We start from the raw sequence: 18,418 nt of genomic DNA, 5'->3' as shown, positions 1-18,418 counted from the left end.
CCCTCTGACACTGCAGCACTCCCTCAGTACTGACCCTCTGACAGTGCGGCACTCCCTCAGTACTGACCCTCTGACAGTGCGGCACTCCCTCAGTACTGACCCTCTGACAGTGCGGCACTCCCTCAGTACTGACCCTCTGACAGTGCAGCACTCTCTGAGTACTGACACTCCAATAAAGTGTTGCATTCTCAGTCCTGGCAGTATGCTTGCCTGAAATTTTCTCACAGAGGGTGCCAGTCAACCCATCAATTTGCCTAAAACCTACATACCCTCTCCACCCTGCCTATGGTCAGCAAATGGGAAACAGTTTCTCTTTGTCGACATTATTTGGAGCTGTCATTGTCTTGTCTGCCTCTATCAGGTCTCCTCTTTTCACTCTCCCTCAGAGGACAATCCTACCTTCTCCAAGCTTGCCTTATGAACGGTGAGCTCCCCACTACTGGATCTGTTCTGGTGAATCTCCATCCACACAGCCTCTCTTTGACCCTCACCCCTGCACTAAAGTGTGGGGGGATCAGATCTGGATGCAGTAGTGTGGCTGACTCGAGTTTTGCAGAATAATCTGCCTACTTTGATTGAGACATGGTACTGGAATCAGCTCGAGAATCTGGTGAACTGTTGCAATAATCTCTCCCCCAATGCCAAAAAAAAGGAAAAAGATTGTCATCGACTTCTGGAAGAGTAAAGGAGAACATATCCCTGTCTACATCAGTGGGGACCAAGTAGAAATGGTCATGAGCTTCATGTTTTTAGGTGCCAGATAACCAACAACCTGTCCTGGTCCCCCGCAACCCCCCCCTCCCCCTCCCCCCACAACCCCCTATGCTGATGCTATAGTTAAGATAGTCCACCAATGCCTCTACTTTCTCAGAAGACTAAGGAAATTTGGCATGTCAGCTACGACTCTCATCAATTTTTACAGATGCATCATAGAAAGCGTCCTTTCTGGTTGTATCCCAGCTTGGTATGGGCTCCTGCTCTGCCCAAGACTGCTATGAACTACATAGGATCATGAACGAAGCCCAGTCCATTAAGCAAACCAATTTCCCTTCCATTGACTCTGTCCGCACTTCCAACTGCCTCAGAAAAGCAGCCAGCATAATTAAGGATCCCACGTACTTCCATCTTCTTCCATCGGGAAAAAGACACAAAAGCCTGAGGTCCCGTACCAACCGACTCAAGAACAGCTTCTTCCCTGCTGCCGTCAGACTTTTGAATGGACCTACCTCACAGTAGGTTGATCTTTCTCTACACCCTACCTATGACTGTAACACTATATTCTACACCTTCTCCTTTCCTACTCTATGAATGGTATGCTTTGCCTGTACAGCGCAAAACAAACAATACTTTCACTGTGTGTTAATACACGTGACAATAATAAATCAAATCAAATCAAACTACGTATTGTAGCCAAACCCCTGTTTATCAAGTTCCAGGAAACCAGTGTGGACTGCAATTGTATGATACTTAGAACCTGTGTCCGCAGCAGAAATGGGCATTGGCAAATCAGATTTGACCCAGAGCCCCATAGCAGGCAGTGGCTTAAAGCCAAGACACAGAGATCAGTTTTACAAAATTCCCGAAAGGGGGACGGAGAGAAAGAGATGGGGGAAGGGGAGAGGTTCAGGGAGGGAATGCAGTACTTAGTGCCCCAGGCAGCTGAAGTTACGGCTGCCAATGAAATAAAGAAAGTATTTGCATTTCCAAAGATGTGTGGATTTGGAGGATTGGCCATGATAAAATTGCCCCTTAGTGTTAGTGGGACTAGTTAGGCTAAATGCATGGGGTTATGGGGATAGGGACTGGGTGGGATTGTGGCCAGCACAGACTAGATGGGCCAAATGGCCTCCTCCTGCACTGTAGGATTCTATGATTTATGATCTATTTCAAAAGCAAATAAATCATCCTCTGGCTGCTCAGAGGCCTGAGATATTGTTCCAGTGTGGTTCCTGTTGTATCAATGATTGGGGTGGTGAATCTACGCACAGAATCTTCCCCCAAACAGAAATGTGATAATACCACAAATCATCAGTTTTTCAATGATGTTCTGAGTGCGGCACCCCCTCAGCACTGACCCTCTGGCAGTGCGGCACTCTCTCAGTACTGACCCTCTGACAGTGCAGCACTCCCTCAGCACTGACCCTCTGACAGTGCAGCACTCCCTCAGTACTGACCCTCTGACAGTGCAGCACTCCCTCAGTACTGACCCTCTGACAGTGCAGCACTCCTTCAGTACTGACCCTCTGACAGTGCAGCACTCACTCAGAACTGACCCTCTGACAGTGCGGCACTCCCTCAGTACTGACCCTTGACATTGTGGCACTCTCTCAGCACTGACCCTCTGACAGTGCGGCATTCCCGCAGTACTGACCCTCTGACAGTGCAGCACTCCCTCAGTACTGACCCTCTGACAGTGCAGCACTCCCTCAGTACTGACCCTCTGACAGTGCAGCACTCCCTCAGTACTGACCCTCTGACAGTGCGGCACTCCCTCAGTACTGACCCTCTGGCAGTGAGGCACTCCCTCAGTGCTGACCCTCTGACAGTGCAGCACTCCCTCAGTACTGACCCTCTGACAGTGCAGCACTCCCTCAGTACTGACCCTCTGACAGTGCAGCACTCCCTCAGTACTGACCCTCTGACAGTGCGGCACTCCCTCAGTGCTGACCCTCTGACAGTGCGGCACTCCCTCAGTACTGACCCTCTGACAGTGCAGCACTCCCTCAGCACTGACCCTCTGACAGTGCGGCACTCCCTCAGTACTGACCCTCTGACAGTGCGGCACTCCCTCAGTACTGACCCTCTGACAGTGCGGCACTCCCTCAGTACTGACCCTCTGACAGTGTTGCACTTCCTCAGTACTGACCCTCTGACAGTGCAGCACTCCCTCAGCACTGACCCTCTGACAGTGCGGCACTCCCTCAGTACTGACCCTCTGACAGTGCGGCACTCCCTCAGTACTGACCCTCTGACAGTGCGGCACTCCCTCAGTACTGACCCTCTGACAGTGTTGCACTTCCTCAGTACTGACCCTCTGACAGTGCAGCACTCCCTCAGCACTGACCCTCTGACAGTGCGGCACTCCCTCAGCACTGACCCTCTGACAGTGCGGCACTCCCTCAGTACTGACCCTCTGACAGTGTGGCACTCCCTCAGTACTGACCCTCTGACAGTGCGGCACTCCCTCAGTACTGACCCTCTGACAGTGTGGCACTCCCTCAGTACTGACCCTCTGACAGTGCGGCACTCCCTCAGTACTGACCCTCTGACAGTGCGGCACTCCCTCAGCACTGTCCCTGTGACAGTGTGGCACTCCCTCAGTACTGACCCTCTGACAGTGTGGCACTCCCTCAGCACTGACCCTCTGACAGTGCGGCACTCCCTCAGCACTGACCCTTTGACAGTGTGACACTCCCTCAGCACTGACCCTGTGACAGTGCGGCACTCCCTCAGCACTGACCCTCTGACAGTGTGACACTCCCTCAGCACTGACCCTCTGACAGTGCGGCACTCCCTCAGCACTGACCCTGTGACAGTGCGGCACTCCCTCAGTACTGACCCTCTGACAGTGCGGCACTCCCTCAGTACTGACCCTCTGACAGTGCGGCACTCCCTCAGCACTGACCCTCTGACAGTGCGGCACTCCCTCAGCACTGACCCTCTGACAGTGCGGCGCTCCCTCAGCACTGACCCTCTGACAGTGCGGCACTCCCTCAGCACTGACCCTCTGACAGTGTGGCACTCCCTCAGCACTGTCTGTCACACATACACACACAGGCCACACTCATTTGCATACATTTGCCCATGCAGCCATCCACACACACACGTGTGGCGTCATATGTCATTGTGCTCACACATCATCACACATGCTCATGCATACAAACATGTGTTGACACATAACCATCTTCATACGTGCACATGTAGACGTACACACAATCTCTCAGGCACACAAGAAATGGGCAGAGACAGAAGGTTTGACTGCACGCTTCTGCGTTTAAACAGTAAATGTGGATTGGAAGTGTTGGCACTGGGATTGATGAGGGGGACTGAGTGCCAGGGGTGAAGTCCAGCTGTTTTATCCTCACCACATCTGTACAGCGCTGACTCCCCGGTTAAACGCATGCAGCACTCGAGCCGTACCACCGCTTCCCTACACGTGTTTCCAGTTTGATAAAGCCTTGCTCTGATGTTGCAAACAAGGTTCTTGGCAAACAATGGTGTGTGTGTGAATAAAACAGCCGGCTCAGTTGGCCACAGTCGAACTCTTTGGAAACACATCAAAGGCCGCCGCTCCCACTTCTGCTCGCAATGTTGGTTGTGGTTTCTGACGCACTCCCTCCTCCTGTCTGTCCCCTTTCTTTCTCGGTTTTCTTCGTTATCCGGCAATCTGTGGCATTTCGACTGGGGGGGTGAAACTTCTTTCACAAGGGTGCAGGCGAGGTTAAAGCGAGGGAGAGGGGGTGAACTCAGAAAAGACCAAGTAAGTGTGGAAATTGAAAAGGTGCGTTAACTTGGGCTGTCTGAGTGTGTGAATGTGTGTGTGAGAGTGAGTGAGCCTCAGTGTATGTGAGTAAGTGTGTGTGTGAGTGTACATGTGTGAATCTGTGTGTGTGTGTGTCTGAGTTTCTGTGTGTGAGCGTGTGTGTGAGTGTTTTTTAAAGTGTGTGTGTCTATGTGTATCTGTGGGTGTGAGTTTCTGTGTGTGTGTGTGTGAGTATGTGTGTGAGTGAGTGCGTGTTGAGTGAGTGTATGTGCCAGTGAGAATATATGTGTGTGTGTGAGTGTGAATGTGTGTGTGTTTCTGTGTGTGTGTGTGCACATGAGTGAGTGTGTGTGTGAGTGTATGTGTGTGATTGTGTATGTGTGAGAGTGTGTGTGCATGTGTGTGAGTCAGTGTGTGTGTCCGTGAGCGTGTGTGCATGTGAGTGTGTGTTTGGGAGTGTGTAAGTGTGTGTGAGTGAGTGTGTGTGAATGACTGAATGCGTGTGTATGCGTGTGTGTGAGTGTGTGTAAGTGTGTGTGTGTGTATGTGAGTGTGTAAGTATGTGTGAGTGTGTGTGTATGTGTGTGTATGTGAGTGTGTAAGTATGTGTGAGTGTGTGAGTGAGTGTGTAAGTGTGTATATGAGTGTGTAAGTATGTGTGTGTGTAAGTGAGTGTGTGTAAGTGTGTGTGTATGTGAGTGTGTGCAAGTGAGAGTGTGTAAGTGTGTGTGTGTAAGTGAGTGCGTGTTAGTAAGTGTGTGAGTGAGTGTGTGTATATGGGTGTGTGAGTGAGTGTGTGTATATGGGTGTGTGAGTGAGTGTGTGTATATGGGTGTGTGAGTGAGTGTGTGTATGTGGGTGTGTGAATGAGTGTGTGTATGTGGGTGTGTGGGTGAGTGAGTGTGTGTATGTGGGTGTGTGAGTGTGCACTCTGAATTTTTTTTTAAACTTTATTCCAATCCAATCAGGTCAAATAAAAGCCAATTCAGAGTCCCAACAAGTCGGGACATTCCCGATCCAAGTTGACAAGACAGGGCTCTCACCACTTGTCTTGGGCTTGATCTACATGATCCAAGCTGATTGGAGTAGGTGTAGCTCCTTCTCCAAGGCTTGATCTTATTTGCATCTTAGCCAAAAGGCCGAGATGCCGCTTTGAAAAGTTGCTTCAAAAGAAGCTGAAATGTAACCTAATGGCTTCAACCAAGTGCAGCACTACACTTGATCTTAGCCAAAAGGCCAAGTAGTTTTATGTTGCAAAGTAGGTGATTCCAAGTCTGTCCTTTCCCTGTCTGTTTGCTTTTCCAGCTACATCTGCCTGCTATTGTTCTTGCTCTCTCAATAACAATACACGTCAGTGGTGTTTGCCTTCTTCAAGTCATCTGCTCGGACCCCTGTTTTTTTGCCCGTCTGAATGTCTGATGTGGATGCCCAGGGGCCGGCCTGGGAGTAGCAGATGGTAATTGTGTGTCTCTGCTGCCCTTTGCCAGTCTGCAGTGAGCCACACGAGAGAGAGAGAGAGAGTGACAGGGGCAGTGTGTTGGGGGGATAGCATTATTCCCAAGTGACAGCAAGGCCAGGTGGGAGCAGTGCAGAGAGAGGTCTTATCTTTCTGATTTCAAAAGAGACTTTACTGCCTCCGATCCCCCCTCCCCACCTCCACCGAGGCTCAGGCTGCTGTGTACAGGCTCCTCCACCAACTCTTCTGGAGAATGGCATCATTACAGAAGCTTTAAACACACATTCAAACGCAGGGGTTAAGAGACACACACACACACACACACACACACAGGGATCGCTGGCTGAAGATGCATTCGGAACTCCCTCTGCTGGCTGGGTGGCTATTTTGTGGACAGAGGTGGGGGCTAGGGCTGGGGTGGGCAGGGAGGGGGGGTTGGTGGGGGGGAGCACTACATTTGTTTTGTTTAATCTGTCCAAACTCCAGAGTTTTTATCCGCTAGGGGGTTAGACAAATGACTCGAACAAAATCTTGAAGATCTGGAGGGGTATTTGACTGCGTGGATGGGGAGGGGATGCGAGGCCACATCCTCAGAGGCCAGTGTTCCTTCACCAGATTCCCTTTATTTACAAACTCGTCTCTGCTCCTCAGAGTGCGTCAGGGACACAGTCAACACTCACAGTGTCAGACACTCCTCAATATATGTACACGGGTGAGATTCCCTGATTGGGCAATCCTAGAATCCCTACAGTACAGAAGGAGGCCATTCAGCCCATCGAATCTCCAATCCCACCCAGACCCCATTCCCATCACTCCACATATTTACCCTGCTAATCCCCCTGGTAATTAAGGGACAATTTAGCATGGCCAATCCACCTAACCTACACATCTTTGGACACTAAGGGACAATTTAGCATGGCCAATCCACCTAACCTGCACATCTTTGGACACTAAGGGACAATTTAGCATGACCAATCCACCTAACTGCACATCTTTGGACACTAAGGGACAATTTAGCATGGCCAATCCACCTAACCTACACATCTTTGGACACTAAGGGACAATTTAACATGGCCAATCCACCTAACCTACACATCTTTGGACACTAAGGGACAATTTAGCACGGCCTATCCACCTAACCTACACATCTTTGGACACTAAGGGACAATTTAGCACGGCCAATCCACCTAACCTACACATCTTTGGATACTAAGGGACAATTTAGCACGGCCAATCCACCTAACTGCACATCTTTGGACACTAAGGGACAACTTAGCATGGCCTATCCACCTAACCTGCACATCTTTGGACACTAAGGGACAATTTAGCACGGCTAATCCACCTAACCTACACATCTTTGGACACTAAGGGACAATTTAGCACGGCCAATCCACCTAACCTACACATCTTTGGACACTAAGGGACAATTTAGCATGGCCAATCCACCTAACCTACACATCTTTGGACACTAAGGGACAATTTAGCATGGCCAATCCACCTAACCTGCACATCTTTGGACACTAAGGGACAATTTAGCATGACCAATCCACCTAACTGCACATCTTTGGACACTAAGGGACAATTTAGCATGGCCAATCCACCTAACCTACACATCTTTGGACACTAAGGGACAATTTAACATGGCCAATCCACCTAACCTACACATCTTTGGACACTAAGGGACAATTTAGCACGGCCTATCCACCTAACCTACACATCTTTGGACACTAAGGGACAATTTAGCACGGCCAATCCACCTAACCTACACATCTTTGGATACTAAGGGACAATTTAGCACGGCCAATCCACCTAACTGCACATCTTTGGACACTAAGGGACAACTTAGCATGGCCTATCCACCTAACCTGCACATCTTTGGACACTAAGGGACAATTTAGCACGGCTAATCCACCTAACCTACACATCTTTGAACACTAAGGGACAATTTAGCATGGCCAATCCACCTAACCTACACATCTTTGGACACTAAGGGACAATTTAGCATGGCCAATCCACCTAACCTACACATCTTTGGACACTAAGGGACAATTTAGCACGGCCAATCCACCTAACCTACACATCTTTGGACACTAAGGGACAATTTAGCACGGCCAATCCACCTAACCTACACATCTTTGGACACTAAGGGACAATTTAGCACGGCCAATCCACCTAACCTACACATCTTTGGACACTAAGGGACAATTTAGCACGACCAATCCACCTAACCTACACATCTTTGGACACTAAGGGACAATTTAGCACGACCAATCCACCTAACCTGCACATCTTTGGACACTAAGGGACAATTTAGCATGGCCAATCCACCTAACCTACACATCTTTGGACACTAAGGGACAATTTAGCATGGCCAATCCACCTAACCTGCACATCTTTCTGCCTCTATTTTCTCAGAAGACTAAGGAAATTTGGCATGTCAGCTACGACTCTCACCAACTTCTGCAGATGCCCCACAGAAAGCATTCTTTCTGGGCTGTACCACTGCTTGGTATGGGCTCCTGCTCTGCCCAAGACTGCAAGAAACTACAAAAGGGTCGTGAATGTAGCCCAGTCCATCACACAAACCAACCTCCCGTCCATTGACTCCGTCTACACTTCCCGTTGCCTCAGCAAAGCAGCCAGCATAATCAAGGACTCCACGCACCCCGGACATTCTCTCTTCCACCTTCTTCCGTCGGGAAAAAGATATAAAAATCTGAGGTCATGTAGCAACTGACTCAAGGACAGCTTCTTTCCTGCTGCTGTCAGACTTTTGATTGGATATACTTTGCATTAAGTTTATCTTTCTCTGCACCCTAGCTATGACTGTAACACTACATTCTGCACTCTCTCCTTTCCTTCTCCATGCTTTGTATAACATGCAAGAAATACTTTCCATTGTATCCTAATACATGTTACAATAATAAATCAAATGAACATTAAGGAGCAATTTAGCACGGCTAATCCATTTAACCTGCATATCTTTGGACAATAAGGGCCAATTTAGTATGGTCAATTCACCTAACCTCCAGATCTCCTTAAAAGAACCTCTAGTGTATAAAATTATGATGGGTACAGATAGAGTGAACGCAAGCAGGCTTTTTTCCACTGAGGCTAAGGGAGAAAAAAACTAGAGGACATGGCTTAAGGGTGAAGGGGGAAAAGTTTAAAGGGAATATTAGGGGGGGATTCTTCACACAGAGAGTGGTGGGAGTGTGGAATGAGCTGCCGGATAAAGTGGTAAATGCGGGGTCACTTTTAACTACGAAGTAAAACTTGGACAGGTTCATGGATGAGAGGGGTATGGGGGGATGTGGTCCAGGTGCAGGTCAGTGGGACTAGGCAGAAAAATGGTTCAGCACAGATAAGAAGGGCCAAAAGGCCTGTTTCTGAGCTGTAGTGTTCTATGGTTCTCACCTACACATTGGACACTAAGGGGCAATTTAGCATGGCCAATCCATCCAACCTGCACATCTTTGGAGTGTGGGAGGAAACCGGAGCACCCGGAGGAAACCCAGTCAGACACGGAGGGAATGTGCGGACTCCGCACAAATAGTGATCCAAGTCAGGAATCGAACCCGGGACCTTGGCGCTGTGAGGCGGCAGTATGAAACACTGTGCCGCCCTGCCTATTGGTGGAAGGATGGAGAAGCAGGGGGAATGGAGTGAGGGCAAGGGCAGCATGGCAGTAAGTGGGGAAACATTCGCACACAGTGAGTGGTTGGGCTTCGGCTGGGGAGTGGAGCCAAGTCAGTTTGTCCTGTGGAGAGCTAGCATGGGTACGATGGGCTGAAAGGCCTCCTTCTCTGCCTTAACCGTGACACGATTCTATGACTGATGAAGTCCCACGCAAAGTGAATTAGTAACCTGGTCATCGTTACCTGTCACCCTGGAGTTGGTGGGCTGGCGTGGTTGAGATTGGCAGCAGGACACAATGTGGGGCTAAGGGGCAGTACCCCCGGGGAGAGCGAGGGGGTGCAGAGATTGGGGAGAGAAGTCAGGGAGGAGCAAGTCCCCCATCGATAGTTTGCAGTGGGCTGGTTCGAGCACGGAGAGAAGTGGCAGAATGGAAACACACTACAGCTGGCTCAGTATTCTCTCTCACACACACACACACAGTGCAGCTAGTTACAGGCTCAGTATTCTCTCTCACACACACAGTGCAGCTAGTTACAGGCTCAGTATTCTCTCTCACACACACACAGAGTGCAGCTAGTTACAGGCTCTGTATTCTCACACACACACAGAGTGCAGCTAGTTACAGGCTCAGTATTCTCTCACACACACACACAGAGTGCAGCTAGTTACAGGCTCAGTATTCTCTCACACACACACACAGAGTGCAGCTAGTTACAGGCTCAGTATTCTCTCACACACACACACAGAGTGCAGCTAGTTACAGGCTCAGTATTCTCACACACACACACAGAGTGCAGCTAGTTACAGGCTCAGTATTCTCACACACACACACACACAGTGCAGCTAGTTACAGGCTCAGTATTCTCTCACACACACACACACACACACAGAGTGCAGCTAGTTACAGGCTCAGTATTCTCTCACACACACACACAGAGTGCAGCTAGTTACAGGCTCAGTATTCTCTCACACACACACAGAGTGCAGCTAGTTACAGGCTCAGTATTCTCTCACACACACACACAGAGTGCAGCTAGTTACAGGCTCAGTATTCTCTCACACACACACACACAGTGCAGCTAGTTACAGGCTCAGTATTCTCTCACACACACACACACAGAGTGCAGCTAGTTACAGGCTCAGTATTCTCTCACACACACACAGAGTGCAGCTAGTTACAGGCTCAGTATTCTCTCACACACACACACACAGAGTGCAGCTAGTTACAGGCTCAGTATTCTCTCACACACACACACACAGTGCAGCTAGTTACAGGCTCAGTATTCTCTCACACACACACACACAGTGCAGCTAGTTACAGGCTCAGTATTCTCTCACACACACACACACACACACAGAGTGCAGCTAGTTACAGGCTCAGTATTCTCTCACACACACACAGAGTGCAGCTAGTTACAGGCTCAGTATTCTCACACACACACACACACACACACACACAGAGTGCAGCTAGTTACAGGCTCAGTATTCTCTCACACACACACAGAGTGCAGCTAGTTACAGGCTCAGTATTCTCACACACACACACACACACACACACACAGAGTGCAGCTAGTTACAGGCTCAGTATTCTCTCACACACACACACAGAGTGCAGCTAGTTACAGGCTCAGTATTCTCTCTCACACACACACAGTGCAGCTAGTTACAGGCTCAGTATTCTCTCACACACACACACACACACAGAGTGCAGCTAGTTACAGGCTCAGTATTCTCTCTCACACACACACACACAGAGTGCAGCTAGTTACAGGCTCAGTATTCTCTCACACACACACAGAGTGCAGCTAGTTACAGGCTCAGTATTCTCTCACACACACACACACACACACACACACAGAGTGCAGCTAGTTACAGGCTCAGTATTCTCTCACACACACACACACACACACACACACAGAGTGCAGCTAGTTACAGGCTCAGTATTCTCTCACACACACACAGAGTGCAGCTAGTTACAGGCTCAGTATTCTCTCACACACACACACAGAGTGCAGCTAGTTACAGGCTCAGTATTCTGTCACACACACACACACACACACACACAGAGTGCAGCTAGTTACAGGCTCAGTATTCTCTCACACACACACAGAGTGCAGCTAGTTACAGGCTCAGTATTCTCACACACACACACAGAGTGCAGCTAGTTACAGGCTCAGTATTCTGTCACACACACACACACACACACACACAGAGTGCAGCTAGTTACAGGCTCAGTATTCTCTCACACACACACAGAGTGCAGCTAGTTACAGGCTCAGTATTCTCTCACACACACACAGAGTGCAGCTAGTTACAGGCTCAGTATTCTGTCACACACACACACACACACACAGAGTGCAGCTAGTTACAGGCTCAGTATTCTCTCACACACACACACAGAGTGCAGCTAGTTACAGGCTCAGTATTCTCACACACACACACACACACACACAGAGTGCAGCTAGTTACAGGCTCAGTATTCTCTCACACACACACACAGAGTGCAGCTAGTTACAGGCTCAGTATTCTCTCACACACACACAGAGTGCAGCTAGTTACAGGCTCAGTATTCTCTCACACACACACAGAGTGCAGCTAGTTACAGGCTCAGTATTCTGTCACACACACACACACACACACACACAGAGTGCAGCTAGTTACAGGCTCAGTATTCTCACACACACACACACACAGTGCAGCTAGTTACAGGCTCAGTATTCTCACACACACACACACACAGTGCAGCTAGTTACAGGCTCAGTATTCTCTCACACACACACAGAGTGCAGCTAGTTACAGGCTCAGTATTCTCTCACACACACACAGAGTGCAGCTAGTTACAGGCTCAGTATTCTGTCACACACACACACACACACACAGAGTGCAGCTAGTTACAGGCTCAGTATTCTGTCACACACACACAGAGTGCAGCTAGTTACAGGCTCAGTATTCTCTCACACACACACAGAGTGCAGCTAGTTACAGGCTCAGTATTCTCTCACACACACACAGAGTGCAGCTAGTTACAGGCTCAGTATTCTCTCACACACACACAGAGTGCAGCTAGTTACAGGCTCAGTATTCTCTCACACACACACAGAGTGCAGCTAGTTACAGGCTCAGTATTCTGTCACACACACACACACACACACACACAGAGTGCAGCTAGTTACAGGCTCAGTATTCTCACACACACACACACACAGTGCAGCTAGTTACAGGCTCAGTATTCTCACACACACACACACACAGTGCAGCTAGTTACAGGCTCAGTATTCTCTCACACACACACAGAGTGCAGCTAGTTACAGGCTCAGTATTCTCTCACACACACACAGAGTGCAGCTAGTTACAGGCTCAGTATTCTGTCACACACACACACACACACACAGAGTGCAGCTAGTTACAGGCTCAGTATTCTGTCACACACACACAGAGTGCAGCTAGTTACAGGCTCAGTATTCTCTCACACACACACAGAGTGCAGCTAGTTACAGGCTCAGTATTCTCTCACACACACACACACAGAGTGCAGCTAGTTACAGGCTCAGTATTCTCTCACACACACACACACAGAGTGCAGCTAGTTACAGGCTCAGTATTCTCACACACACACACAGAGTGCAGCTAGTTACAGGCTCAGTATTCTCACACACACACACACAGAGTGCAGCTAGTTACAGGCTCAGTATTCTCTCACACACACACACAGAGTGCAGCTAGTTACAGGCTCAGTATTCTCTCACACACACACAGAGTGCAGCTAGTTACAGGCTCAGTATTCTCTCACACACACACAGAGTGCAGCTAGTTACAGGCTCAGTATTCTCTCACACACACACACACAGTGCAGCTAGTTACAGGCTCAGTATTCTCTCACACACACACACAGAGTGCAGCTAGTTACAGGCTCAGTATTCTCACACACACACAGAGTGCAGCTAGTTACAGGCTCAGTATTCTCTCACACACACACAGAGTGCAGCTAGTTACAGGCTCAGTATTCTCACACACACACACACAGTGCAGCTAGTTACAGGCTCAGTATTCTCTCTCACACACACACAGAGTGCAGCTAGTTACAGGCTCAGTATTCTCTCACACACACACACAGAGTGCAGCTAGTTACAGGCTCAGTATTCTCACACACACACACAGAGTGCAGCTAGTTACAGGCTCAGTATTCTCACACACACACAGAGTGCAGCTAGTTACAGGCTCAGTATTCTCTCACACACACACAGAGTGCAGCTAGTTACAGGCTCAGTATTCTCACACACACACACAGAGTGCAGCTAGTTACAGGCTCAGTATTCTCTCACACACACACACACAGAGTGCAGCTAGTTACAGGCTCAGTATTCTCTCACACACACACAGAGTGCAGCTAGTTACAGGCTCAGTATTCTCTCACACACACACAGAGTGCAGCTAGTTACAGGCTCAGTATTCTCACACACACACAGAGTGCAGCTAGTTACAGGCTCAGTATTCTCACACACACACACAGAGTGCAGCTAGTTACAGGCTCAGTATTCTCTCACACACACACAGAGTGCAGCTAGTTACAGGCTCAGTATTCTCTCACACACACACAGAGTGCAGCTAGTTACAGGCTCAGTATTCTCTCACACACACACAGAGTGCAGCTAGTTACAGGCTCAGTATTCTCTCACACACACACAGAGTGCAGCTAGTTACAGGCTCAGTATTCTCTCACACACACACAGAGTGCAGCTAGTTACAGGCTCAGTATTCTCTCACACACACACAGAGTGCAGCTAGTTACAGGCTCAGTATTCTCACACACACACACAGAGTGCAGCTAGTTACAGGCTCAGTATTCTCACACACACACACACACACACACACACACAGAGTGCAGCTAGTTACAGGCTCAGTATTCTGTCACACACACACACACACACACACACAGAGTGCAGCTAGTTACAGGCTCTGTATTCTCACACACACACACACACACACACACACACAGAGTGCAGCTAGTTACAGGCTCAGTATTCTCACACACACACAGAGTGCAGCTAGTTACAGGCTCAGTATTCTCTCACACACACACAGAGTGCAGCTAGTTACAGGCTCAGTATTCTCTCACACACACACAGAGTGCAGCTAGTTACAGGCTCTGTATTCTCTCACACACACACAGAGTGCAGCTAGTTACAGGCTCAGTATTCTCACACACACACACAGAGTGCAGCTAGTTACAGGCTCAGTATTCTCACACACACACAGAGTGCAGCTAGTTACAGGCTCAGTATTCTCTCACACACACACACAGAGTGCAGCTAGTTACAGGCTCAGTATTCTCACACACACACACAGAGTGCAGCTAGTTACAGGCTCAGTATTCTCACACACACACACAGAGTGCAGCTAGTTACAGGCTCAGTATTCTCACACACACACACAGAGTGCAGCTAGTTACAGGCTCAGTATTCTCTCACACACACACACAGAGTGCAGCTAGTTACAGGCTCAGTATTCTCACACACACACACACACACACACACAGAGTGCAGCTAGTTACAGGCTCAGTATTCTCACACACACACACAGAGTGCAGCTAGTTACAGGCTCAGTATTCTCACACACACACACACACACACACACAGAGTGCAGCTAGTTACAGGCTCAGTATTCTCTCACACACACACAGAGTGCAGCTAGTTACAGGCTCAGTATTCTCACACACACACACAGAGTGCAGCTAGTTACAGGCTCAGTATTCTCACACACACACACAGAGTGCAGCTAGTTACAGGCTCAGTATTCTCACACACACACACACAGAGTGCAGCTAGTTACAGGCTCAGTATTCTCACACACACACACACAGAGTGCAGCTAGTTACAGGCTCAGTATTCTCACACACACACACAGAGTGCAGCTAGTTACAGGCTCAGTATTCTCACACACACACACAGAGTGCAGCTAGTTACAGGCTCAGTATTCTCTCACACACACACAGAGTGCAGCTAGTTACAGGCTCAGTATTCTCTCACACACACACACAGAGTGCAGCTAGTTACAGGCTCAGTATTCTCACACACACACACAGAGTGCAGCTAGTTACAGGCTCAGTATTCTCTCACACACACACAGAGTGCAGCTAGTTACAGGCTCAGTATTCTCTCACACACACACAGAGTGCAGCTAGTTACAGGCTCAGTATTCTCACACACACACACACAGAGTGCAGCTAGTTACAGGCTCAGTATTCTCTCACACACACACAGAGTGCAGCTAGTTACAGGCTCAGTATTCTCACACACACACACAGAGTGCAGCTAGTTACAGGCTCAGTATTCTCACACACACACACAGAGTGCAGCTAGTTACAGGCTCAGTATTCTCACACACACACACAGAGTGCAGCTAGTTACAGGCTCAGTATTCTCTCACACACACACAGAGTGCAGCTAGTTACAGGCTCAGTATTCTCACACACACACACAGAGTGCAGCTAGTTACAGGCTCAGTATTCTCACACACACACACAGAGTGCAGCTAGTTACAGGCTCTGTATTCTCACACACACACAGTGCAGCTAGTTACAGGCTCAGTATTCTCACACACACACACAGAGTGCAGCTAGTTACAGGCTCAGTATTCTCACACACACACACACAGAGTGCAGCTAGTTACAGGCTCAGTATTCTCACACACACACACAGAGTGCAGCTAGTTACAGGCTCTGTATTCTCACACACACACAGTGCAGCTAGTTACAGGCTCAGTATTCTCACACACACACACAGAGTGCAGCTAGTTACAGGCTCAGTATTCTCTCACACACACAGAGTGCAGCTAGTTACAGGCTCAGTATTCTCACACACACACACACAGAGTGCAGCTAGTTACAGGCTCAGTATTCTCACACACACACACAGAGTGCAGCTAGTTACAGGCTCTGTATTCTCACACACACACAGTGCAGCTAGTTACAGGCTCAGTATTCTCACACACACACACAGAGTGCAGCTAGTTACAGGCTCAGTATTCTCACACACACACACAGAGTGCAGCTAGTTACAGGCTCAGTATTCTCTCACACACACACAGAGTGCAGCTAGTTACAGGCTCTGTATTCTCTCACACACACACAGAGTGCAGCTAGTTACAGGCTCAGTATTCTCACACACACACACAGAGTGCAGCTAGTTACAGGCTCAGTATTCTCTCACACACACACAGAGTGCAGCTAGTTACAGGCTCAGTATTCTCACACACACACACACAGAGTGCAGCTAGTTACAGGCTCAGTATTCTCTCACACACACACAGAGTGCAGCTAGTTACAGGCTCAGTATTCTCTCACACACGCACACACACACACACACACACACAGTGCAGCTAGTAACGGGCTCTGTAATCTCTCACACACACACACACACACACACACACACACAGAGTGCAGCTAGTTACGGGCTCTGTATTCTCACACACACACACACACACAGAGTGCAGCTAGTTACGGGCTCTGTATTCTCACACACACACACACACACACACACACACAGAGTGCAGCTAGTTACGGGCTCTGTAATCTCTCACACACACACACACACACACACACACACACACACAGAGTGCAGCTAGTTACAGGCTCAGTATTCTCACACACACACACAGAGTGCAGCTAGTTACAGGCTCAGTATTCTCTCTCACACACACACAGAGTGCAGCTAGTTACAGGCTCAGTATTCTCTCACACACACACACAGAGTGCAGCTAGTTACAGGCTCAGTATTCTCTCACACACACACACAGAGTGCAGCTAGTTACAGGCTCAGTATTCTCTCACACACACACAGAGTGCAGCTAGTTACAGGCTCAGTATTCTCTCTCACACACACACAGAGTGCAGCTAGTTACAGGCTCAGTATTCTCTCACACACACACACAGAGTGCAGCTAGTTACAGGCTCAGTATTCTCTCACACACACACAGAGTGCAGCTAGTTACAGGCTCAGTATTCTCTCACACACACACAGAGTGCAGCTAGTTACAGGCTCAGTATTCTCACACACACACACACAGAGTGCAGCTAGTTACAGGCTCAGTATTCTCACACACACACACACAGAGTGCAGCTAGTTACAGGCTCAGTATTCTCTCACACACACACAGAGTGCAGCTAGTTACAGGCTCAGTATTCTCACACACACACAGAGTGCAGCTAGTTACAGGCTCAGTATTCTCTCACACACACACAGAGTGCAGCTAGTTACAGGCTCAGTATTCTCTCTCACACACACAGAGTGCAGCTAGTTACAGGCTCAGTATTCTCTCACACACACACAGAGTGCAGCTAGTTACAGGCTCAGTATTCTCTCACACACACACAGAGTGCAGCTAGTTACAGGCTCAGTATTCTCACACACACACACAGAGTGCAGCTAGTTACAGGCTCAGTATTCTCACACACACACACAGAGTGCAGCTAGTTACAGGCTCAGTATTCTCTCTCACACACACAGAGTGCAGCTAGTTACAGGCTCAGTATTCTCTCTCACACACACAGAGTGCAGCTAGTTACAGGCTCAGTATTCTCTCACACACACACAGAGTGCAGCTAGTTACAGGCTCAGTATTCTCTCACACACACACAGTGCAGCTAGTTACAGGCTCAGTATTCTCACACACACACAGAGTGCAGCTAGTTACAGGCTCAGTATTCTCACACACACACAGAGTGCAGCTAGTTACAGGCTCTGTATTCTCACACACACACAGTGCAGCTAGTTACAGGCTCAGTATTCTCACACACACACACAGAGTGCAGCTAGTTACAGGCTCAGTATTCTCACACACAC

Source organism: Carcharhinus amblyrhynchos, unplaced genomic scaffold (genome assembly GCF_965287045.1).
Source record: "Carcharhinus amblyrhynchos unplaced genomic scaffold, sCarAmb.v2.hapA scaffold_53, whole genome shotgun sequence".
Classification (NCBI taxonomy): Eukaryota; Metazoa; Chordata; class Chondrichthyes; order Carcharhiniformes; family Carcharhinidae; genus Carcharhinus; species Carcharhinus amblyrhynchos.
Note: the sequence above shows the minus strand (reverse complement) of the source record.